This window comes from Aquarana catesbeiana, linkage group LG04 (assembly GCF_042186555.1).
Source record: "Aquarana catesbeiana isolate 2022-GZ linkage group LG04, ASM4218655v1, whole genome shotgun sequence".
Taxonomy (NCBI): domain Eukaryota; kingdom Metazoa; phylum Chordata; class Amphibia; order Anura; family Ranidae; genus Aquarana; species Aquarana catesbeiana.
This window is the reverse complement of record NC_133327.1, coordinates 243,370,827-243,381,330: the sequence shown is the minus strand read 5'-3', so window position 1 is coordinate 243,381,330 and position 10,504 is coordinate 243,370,827.

Here is a 10,504-nt window from a genome sequence, read left to right as displayed (position 1 = left end):
ACTACCATGAAGGGATTAAGCACTAAGGTAGACACTTCACAGAGGGTGCCATAAGAGCTGCAGGCCTTTGGATTATAGGAGAAAAGAGACAGATCACAGCTACACTGCACAGCTGTGTTCAGTGTCACAAACTGAGAGGGAAACACCAGCAACAGCAAATGTCATATTTGCCAGCTGACAGGTTAAGTACTGACCCACCTTTCACTTATGTTGGTCTGGATGTCTGGGCCATGGATGGTAACAGCCTGCAAAACTTGAGGTGGCCAAGCAAATAGCAAACGATGGGCAGTGCTATTCACTTGCATGAGTGTGTGTGCAGTACACATTGAAGTAATAGAATCTATGGATGCCTCAAGTTTCATTAATGCTTTAAGACGATTCCTAGCCATCAGAGGACCAGTTAAGACACTAAGATCTGACTGTGGAACTAATTTTGTTGGAGCCTGTCGAGAGTTACAGCTCAACTCTAGACCAATCCAAGACTTTTTAGCTGAAAAAGGCTGTACATGGATTTTCAATCCTCCTCATTCTTCCCACATGGGTAGCTCATGGGAGAGAAGGATAGGCATCACACGTAAAATATTGGACTCTATGCTTATGGACTTTAATTCCACAAGACTTACCCACGAGATTCTAACTACCTTCCTGGCAGAGGTATCTGCCATAATCAATTCAAGACCACTTGTTCAAGTGTCCAAAGATCCAGAGACCCCAACTATCCTTACCCCAACTACTCTTCTTACCCTGAAGCTTGGGTCTGTTCCTGTTCCACCTGGAAACTTTAAAGCAGGAAATCTGTGCTATGACCAGTGGAAGTGAGTACAACACCTCGCCAACTGCTTCTGGAATCGTTGGAAGATGGAGTATCTTTCTACTCTGCAAGGATGCAGGAAATGGCAATGGTTGAACCCTAACATACAAGTTGGAGATCTTGTTCTGCTTAAGGACCAGCAAGCTGAAAGAATCGAATGGCCCATGGGACTTATTGTAAAGAGCATTCCTAGTGATGAAGGTAAGGTACGTAAGGTGGAGGTGAAGGTTTTAAGACAAGGGACTGTAAAGACTTTCATCAGACCTATCTTATTCTGTTCTTGCCCTTTGGAGAATGAACTTTGCCTACACTGCTGGATCCTATCTATGACTTCAAGAAGAAAGTGTTATTGTTATTGCATTATATGCATGTTTTTTTTTATATCTTTCAGGTCTTTAAGACATCTAGCAAATTATACTGTTTGTTATTTACAGTCGCATAACTACCGTTCTAATGTATATAGTGACATTTACCATGCCAGACGGGGAGTGTGCTGCCCCAACGGGGCATAGAATTTATATAGATTGTTCCTTAACCATTTTCTATGGACTTTTACATCCTGTTCCAAATTATTATGCAAATTCTATTTCAGTGTCACAAAGATTAAATATTTTGTTTTTCAGTTTAACTCATGGATGGCATTGTGTCTCAGGGCTCTTTTGATCACTGAAAACAATCTCGGACACCTGTAATAATTAGATTGCCAAGTGAGCCCAATTAAAGGAAAAACTACTAAAGGAGGGTGTTCCACATTATTAAGCAGAGCACCATTTTCAAGCAATATGGGGAAGAAAAAGGATCTCTTTGCTGCCGAAAAGAGTGAAATAGTTCAATGCCTTGGATGAGGTATGAAAACATTAGATATTTCACAAAAACTTAAGCGTGATCATCACACTATTAAGAGATTTGTGGCTGATTCAGAGCACAGACAGGTTTTGTGCAGATAAAGGCACATTGAGGAAGATTTCTGCCAGATCCATACATCGGATCAAGAGAGCAGCTGCTAAAACACCATTACATAGCACCAAACAGATATTTGAAGCTGCTGGTGCCTCTGGAGTCTCACGGACATCAAGGTGTAGAGTCCTCCAGAGTCTTGCAACTGTGCATAAACCTTCCATTCGGCCACCACTAACCAATGCTCACAAGCAGAAACAGCTGCATTGGGCAGAAAAATACATGAAGACTAATTTTCAAACAGTCCTGTTCACTAATGAGTGCATGCAACCCTGGATGGAGTAGTGGATGGTTGGTGGACGGCCACCCTGTTCCAACAAGGATGCAACGTCAGCAAGGTGGTGGTGGAGTCATGTCTTGGGCCAGAATCATGGGAAGAGAGGTGTAAAGATGACCTCTGCAAAGTATGTGGAGTTCCTGACTGACCACTTCCTTACCTGGTACAGAAGGAAGAACTATGCTTTCCGTAACAAAATCATCTTCATGCATGACAATGCACCATCTCATGCTGCAAAGAATACCTCTGCATCAATGGCTGCAATAGGGATAAAAGGAGAGAAAGTCATGGTGTGGCCTCCAACCTCCCCTGACCTCAATCCTATTGAGAACTGACTTGGTTAAATTGATGATAGGCAACTCCTATCCTCATATTGATTAGTGGTTCCAAATTAATAATAACTACTGCAGTAGGGAACAGACACAAAAGATACGCTCAGCATCTTTCCAAATAACTGTTCTGCTTTATTATGACGCAATTGAACGTTTTTATGCACATGATTATGTAGGTATCACATTAATATTACAATTGTACATTTATGGTAACAAGGGGCGTTACATAGGCAGGCTAATTCTAATCAGGACTCGAAAGAATGTAAACATGTACTGAAAACATTATTAGTGCTGTGTGCACAGTGATTGCAGTGTGCAATACATACAAAATACAATACAATTATATACAGAACTTACAAATTTCCATTACAGAACCTTTGGAGCATCCTCAAGCAAATGATCTATGAGGGTGGTAGGCAGTTTACAGCCAAACAGCAGCTCTGGGAGGCTATTCTGACATCTTGCAAACGAATTCAAGCAGAAACTGTCCAAAAAACTCACAAGTTCAATGGATGCAAGACTTGTGAAACTGCTATCAAATAAGGGGTCCTATGTTAAAATGTAACGTGACCTGTTAAAATGTTTAAAAAGTTAAAATGTTGTTCAAAGTTTGATTAAAATAGCTTTTGAATTCAGTAAATATGCTGCAAACACAACAAATGAAAATTTTAAGTTCTTTACAACCTATAAAGCGTTTTGAAATTTGGAACAGTGCATTGTAAGTTTTTTATTTTGAAAAAAAAACTGTTGAATTGTACTCTTAATAGTTGATAACATGAGAATTATGCTGACTGTTGTTTACATCAATTATTTAGGTAAATGAGAAAAATATCATTGGCATAATAATTTGGAACAGGGTGTATATTTAGTTCACATGCTGCCATCTAGTTACCTTTTGTGGTAATGCCCTTGTTTTCACATGTTCATTTTCCCCTTATGTTATGACATACTTCCTTTGTATGTAATGCTCCACCCTTCTTCCTGTTATTGTACTTCCTTTGACATGGGTGCAGCTACCACCACATGTAGCAGGGCACATGTATTCTGCATTGTAAGCTACAGACAATGTCATCTTTTGACCGCATAAATACTACAACCTATTCATCTGTTTGTATCCTGTCATCTGCTGTAACCTGATTTTTAGAATAAAAGCATCTTGTGGATGGAATCGGTATTTGGTGAGTTCAAACTATCTGATGATTGTCCTCAGTGATTATATCTTATACAGGCCAGGCATAGAGGTCTCACAAGGGATAGTCGCTTCACAACAATCGGAGTCAGAATATTAAGACAATTTATGGCTGTCAAAGTGTGTGGAAAAAGATAAATGTTTACAGAAATATATATTTATATTTTTATTGTTTTTTTTTTTAAAACCATATCACAGAGTTTCAAGGTTCATAGCACAACTAAAAATTAGGTATTCTGCAAAACTATAAGGAGCACTTGACATGTCACACAGCTCTTTACAGGGTGATACAAACCCACCCTGGCATTGTCACACTTGCGGACAGGGCTAACAAGTTGGCAGTTGTTTAAAGGAGCCAAGTGAAAGATTTATAGGAAATTTTCTGGTTATATGTAATTAATAATGAACAGTACAGCACTACAATAATAATCCCAAGCATCTGTATGTGCAAAAAGGCCACCACTGATTTCAAAATTTCACCTCATGTTGCTACAGAAAATAATTTTCATAGCTGGGAATCTTCTTTTCTTTCCAGGAATTTTCTTCTCTTGCAAATGCGCATTTCTTTTTCAATTACATTTCTCGCACGATTCTCCCATCATTATTTATAAATTGTTTGTTGTTCAAAAAATTTCCAGCATGCCCGATTACTTAAATGGCCGCACAAAAATCGGCTGTTGCTGCAGCCCACTAATGGTATGAAATTCGAATGAAAATTCGTAAATAAGATTTTCGAAAGAAAATTCTTTCAAAATTCGACCCATGTATGACCTGCCTTATTCTGGCCATAAACTATACAAAAAATCAGCCGAACCCATTTTCCAAAAACGAATATTCGGTCATGAGAGCAAACGATAGCGTCATGTAATGACTGATAAATCGTTCAGTGGACATAAATGAATCAATTTTCTGTTAGTTTTTTTACATATACCTAGTACAAACAGTTCGGACGGAAAACACATTAACCTTTTAATTTATCATTTGTTCAGCAGAAAATTTCCAAATATGTGCTTTGTTTTTCGGCTCAAAAACGTCCCAACGATTATCGATTTTGTGCCCATTAACTGGACAAAAAACGAACAAACTGGCCAAATCTATAGTGTATGGCCAGCATTAGTCAATCAGTATGCAGAAATTACAGGTTGCAAGGTGACACTCAATTACAATTACTCAATTACAGATGCAACTCAAGGAGTGGTCCTTAAAGCAGAACTTCACTCAAAAGGGGAAGTTCAGTTATTCTGCTTACCTCCCCCCCCCCCCCCCCCCCCCTTCAACTTTTGGATTTTTTTTTTTTTTTTTTTTTTTTAGAAGGGGCTTGTACCTGGTTTTGACAGGTACCCACTCCCACTTCCTCCTGGATCGCCTAGGTGATCTGAGCAGAAGTTTGCCCTTTCACCCTTCTATGCCCGCAGCCTCTTGGGACACAGATCCCAGAAGGCTGAAGGACCATTCACACAACGCAATACAGACCATAGGAAGACAGCTGCAAGGAGTCATAGCTGGCTACTCATAGTTAGCATAGCAGCACTGGGGAGCCAAAGACAGGTGATGAGCCAGCCCAGGTAAAGACAGCGCTGGAACCCTGAACAGGTAAGTGTCCTTTTGTTAAAAGCCAGGAACTAAGCTAAGTATTTGTGCCTTTTAGTTCTGCTTTAAAAAGTGTTTGTTTTCGTATGAATTGGGAGATCCACATATGAAGGAATATTGATATTAAAATCTTACTAAACGCAGGACCCTGTATTCACCATATCCGGTCTCCCACCGTACACAGAACATGGAAATGCAAATATTTTAGTAAATATAAACTGCTAAATACCTTTTCTTATCAGCAGTATATAACAGTCTTGTGACTTCTATTAGTGTCTGGTTAAATCTTGTAGGAGGAGTTTTCATTCTGCACTAAATGTCCTATCAGGATGCAGGACCCCTAACCCTCTATTTGGACAATGCTGATTGGCCCTGTGCTGATCTCATGCACTCTCCCAAGAAAAAAAAAAATCTCTAGCAATACACACCAAACTGAGCATGTGCAGCCTGTCCCCTGACTTTGTATTATCATATATTATCATATATTGGGGACACTGGAAGAAGGTGAGGATCAGAGAAGACAGGATCAAACAGACTTTTTACACAATGCGGAGGATTATACCCTTCGGTTCCACGGTGAGTATAACAAGCATGCTTTACTGCATATACAGACTGATTTTACTGTTGTGGGTTTAGTAACACTTTAACTAAATCATGTGGGCAGTTTAGTGATTTTGGGTGATGTGTTTGTTAAGCAGCCAACCTGTCCATGAAAAATGAATTATGAAAGTGCAGAATTATCTGACAATACTCCGTCACTCAGGCACCCAGTTGTTTGCGGGATAAAGGAGAGAGAATGACATAAACCCCATATCCAAAAGAACTGGGTATTTCTTTTACAAAAGTTTTATTGATAAACAATCCAACATATATGGACAACATTGGGATGGTTACAATTTGTAATAAACAGACATAAGGTAAAAAAAACGGACAAAAAAAACAAATTAATTAAATAAATACATTTTGAAAGATTTATTAAATTAAATTTATTAAATTTAAATTAAATGTATTAGATTAAATTTTTACAGACCCAAATGACCAGATGTTAAATCTGAGATGTCTGAACGAAGGCATGCATAGACCAGTGCCCCCCAACGGGAGAGGGTATTATCAAAATAACCACCTGAACCAGGGTAATCCCTGTCATTCCGATATCCACATCAACTGAATGCATAAAGCATATTGAACAGAAAAGGTGAAAAAGAAGAAATTAAGGGAAGAGAAGAAACTGAAAGATGAGAAGAAAGAAAAGGGGAGAGAGAAGAGTCCACGGGGAATGTGTCAGGGGAGTGCTAAATTGAGAGGAGCGTACTGTCGAAGCAGGAGGGATGAAAATATGTGATCCACGGTTGCCAAACTTTGAGAAATTTATCGTGCGTATCCAAGAGAATGGCCGTTAGTTCCTCATTTACCATAATATCATTCATGCCGTTTTTAACAACTTCAAAGCTAAGCGTAGGAGACTTCCATGCCCTAGAAATTGTCAATTTAGTCGCAGCAAACAGATGTTGGGCCAGTTGCCTTTCCGGGCGAAGTAGTTCAACAATTGGCTTGCCTAGTAGGGCTTCATAGGGATCTCTTTTAAAGTCAACATGAAATAGATTGCGTAGAAGAGCATAGGTTCTGACCCACAGCCTGCATGCCCTTGGGCAAGACCACCAAATATGTGCCATTGTCCCTTCTTGTGAACACCCCCGAAAGCAGAAAGGAGAGTAGGATGGGATAAACCGGGCCAATCTAGCCGGCATAGGCATTCTCTAAGATAAGGACGTTGTGGGAACACTTTGAAAGAGTTATAGTCATTATTTGCCAGTCCTCTGGGTCTAATTGCCTCCCCAGTTCTTTTTCCCATTGGAGTTGGTATGGCCTCAATGGGGGTTTTCTTGACGAAATTATAGAGGAGTATACCAGGGCTATAATGCCCGGGGAGTGGGGTCTAGCTCTGCATATTCTCTCAAAAGGAGTCAGAGAATATGGAGTAGGATGAGATTTAATAAGCTGCTGAAGAAAGTGCCTGAGTTGAAGATAGCTGTAATGTTCTCGCAAAGGGATATTGTGAGAGAAGCGTAGGGCATCAAAAGCTAGGATCCTAGTAGGAGTAAACAGGGAATGAAAATCTGTGAAGCCATTCGCGATCCACCAGGAAAATTGGGCCAGGTTATCACAACCCGGGGGGAATAATGGGCAATAAAGAAGTCTTAAAAGAGGGAGGTGGGGGAGATCAGACCCGCAGAATATTTAACTGAGTCCCATAATTTCAAAGAGTGTGCTAAGCATGGCCCAACGACAGGACGATGAGCCGGGGGGGGGGAGCCAGGGCAGGGAGGACACCGGGATGGGATCGGAGTTGACTAGATCAATAGTGGCTCATAGCGGTAGTTGATGTGTTTCATGGAGATGCGACAGTGGTGCTATGTTCGCAGCGGTATAATAGGCCTGTAGATTAAGAACCGAGAGGCCTCCACTAACCCTTTTAGCATACAAGATTTGTTTATTAATTCGAGGACGGATGGATCCCCAAATAAAGTGTAAAAGCTTACACTGATGTATCCGTAAGATATATGAAGGCACTTGAACGGGTAAAACTCTAAAAAAATACAGAACTGGGTATTTCATTCCTGATGACTAAACATAGGACAGTGGAGGGAAAGTTAGTATGTGCTGCAGAGCATAGTTGTGCACAGCTTATTGCATTAGGGTGTGCACCCCAAAGCTGAAACACATATGCATGTGTGTGCATGTGTGTATATATATATATATATATATATATATATATATATATATATTTACGGCGTCAGTAGAGCAGTGAACGGTGTGTCAGTAGTTTGTATTTTTTTTATTTTATTTTTTTTTATTTGTATATTTACTAGTTTTTCTAGGAGCCCAGTTTGGGGGCCTTGATGAAATGTCAGGGTTCTAAAGGGTGGAATCTGCACCACGCAGGGTGATTAGGGTGTGCCTAGTCACACCCTGTGCGCACGCCTATGCTGCAGTTAAGTGAGCCTGTTGCTTTACTCTGAATAGACAAATTATACGTTCACTTCAAAGTTGACTGAATTTTTACTTGAAAACAATATTGGATGAACACAACATCCTAGCTCGGTTTGGTTTTAATATTCAGAGTTGTCTGAACAAAAACATTCAACATGCTGCGGATTATCTGCTAAATAAATTCTTTGAAATGCTCCAAAATCAATTGGTAACCACAATTCATCCATTCACAACCATCCATTCACAAGTTTCTACTGCTGTAAATAAGTGCAGCTGCAAGACACAAGAACAGACCCAAGAGCTTTCACTACAGTCCTTTGGGTTCTATTAATTCTTAGAACACATAGTGATGGGAGGATGTAACTTGACATCTATGTGAACAGTTTTGGAATGTCTATGACTGTAATTAAAAATAACCCAAGCTAATTTGAGTACAATGTAAATTACAGATTTGGTTAATTACATAACCTGTAATTAACCAAATCTTGACACGCATAGGAAAATGCAACACCTTGCTGGTTCAGCCACCGAGGGAGTGATGAGTAATCTCTCAGCTTTCTAAGGCTCCATTCACACTAGCGCGTTTTTTGATGCATTTTGCATTTTGCAGAAATGCATGGGAATTTTTTAACATGGGTTTCCTATGGAACATGTTCACATCAATGCCTTTTTGTACCTCTGCATTTTTGGAAAGGGTCAGGGACTTTTTTCATGCAAAATGCAGCGTTTTGCATGTAATAGAATTCAGTGGACCAGCATCAAAAACGCAAGCGCAGCGTTTTTACAGCGTTTTTGCAGCTTTTTGAGTTTTTGCCTTTTTTTTTTTTTTAGACTGTATACAGTCTAAAAAAAAACTGTAAAAAAAAAACGCAAAACGCGGCAAAAATGCTGCAAAAACGCTGTAAAAACGCTGCAAAAACGCTGCTCAAAAATGTGGCAAGCATCACAAAAAACACTGCAGAAACGCTCAAAAGCAACATGCATAGGTGTGAATCGAGCCTTAGGTACAACCAGCCTGCCGGGTTCTCTTGTGAAAATCACGGTCTTCTCCCGGCGGGACTGCAAGGCTCCATTCACACTAGCGCGTTTTTTGATGCATTTTGCATTTTGCAGAAATGCATGGGAATTTTTTAACATGGGTTCCTATGGAACATGTTCAAATCAATGCCTTTTTGTAACTCTGCGTTTTTGGAAAGGGTCAGGGACTTTTTTTCATGCAAAATGCAGCGTTTTGCATGTAATAGAATTCAATGGACCAGCATCAAAAACTCAAGTGCAGTGTTTTTGCAGCGTTTTTACAGCGTTTTTGCAGCGTTTTTGATGCGTTTTGCATTTTTTTTTTTTTTTTTTAGACTGTATACAGTCTAAAAAAAACTGTAAAAAAAAAAAAAAACGCAAAACGCGGCAAAAACGCTGCTCAAAAACATGGCAAGCATCACAAAAAACACTGCAGAAACGCTCAAAAGCAACATGCAAAGATGTGAATCGAGCCTAAGGCTCCATTCACACTAGCGCGTTTTTTGATGCATTTTGCATTTTGCAGAAATGCATGGGAATTTTTTAACATGGGTTCCTATGGAACATGTTCACATCAATGCCTTTTTGTACCTCTGCATTTTTGGAAAGGGTCAGGTACTTTTTTTCATGCAAAATGCAGCGTTTTGCATGTAATAGAATTCAATGGACCAGCATCAAAAACGCAAGTGCACCGTTTTTGCAGCGTTTTTGCAGCGTTTTTGATGCGTTTTTGGCGTTTTTATTTTTTTATTTTTTTTAAACTGTAAAAAAAAAAAAGCAAAACGCCGCAAAAACGCCGCAAAAACGCTGCTCAAAAACGTGGCAAGCATGACAAAAAAAACTCCAAAAACGCTCAAAAGCAACATGCATAGGTGTGAATCGAGCCTTAGGTTGCATTCACACCTATGCATTTTTTTCTGCTTTTTGCATTTTGCAGATTTGCACTACAGATCGTGTTCCATAGGAAACAATGTTAAATGGACTGTAGTGCAAATCTGCAAAATGCAAAAAGCACTAAAACTGCATAGGTGTGAATCCAGCCTAAGGCTGGATTCACACCTATGCATTTTTTGTGCTTTTTGCATTTTGCAGATTTGCACTACAGATCGTGTTCCATAGGAAACCATGTTAAATGGACTCTAGTGCAAATCTGCAAAATGCAAAAAGCACAAAAAATCCATAGGTGTGAATCCAGCCTAAGGCTGGATTCACACCTATGCATGTTGCTTTTGAGCGTTTTTGGAGGTTTTTTTTTTCATGCTTGCCACGTTTTTGAGCAGCGTTTTTGCGGCGTTTTTGCCGCGATTTTGCCGCGATTTGCGTTTTGCGTTTTTTTTTTT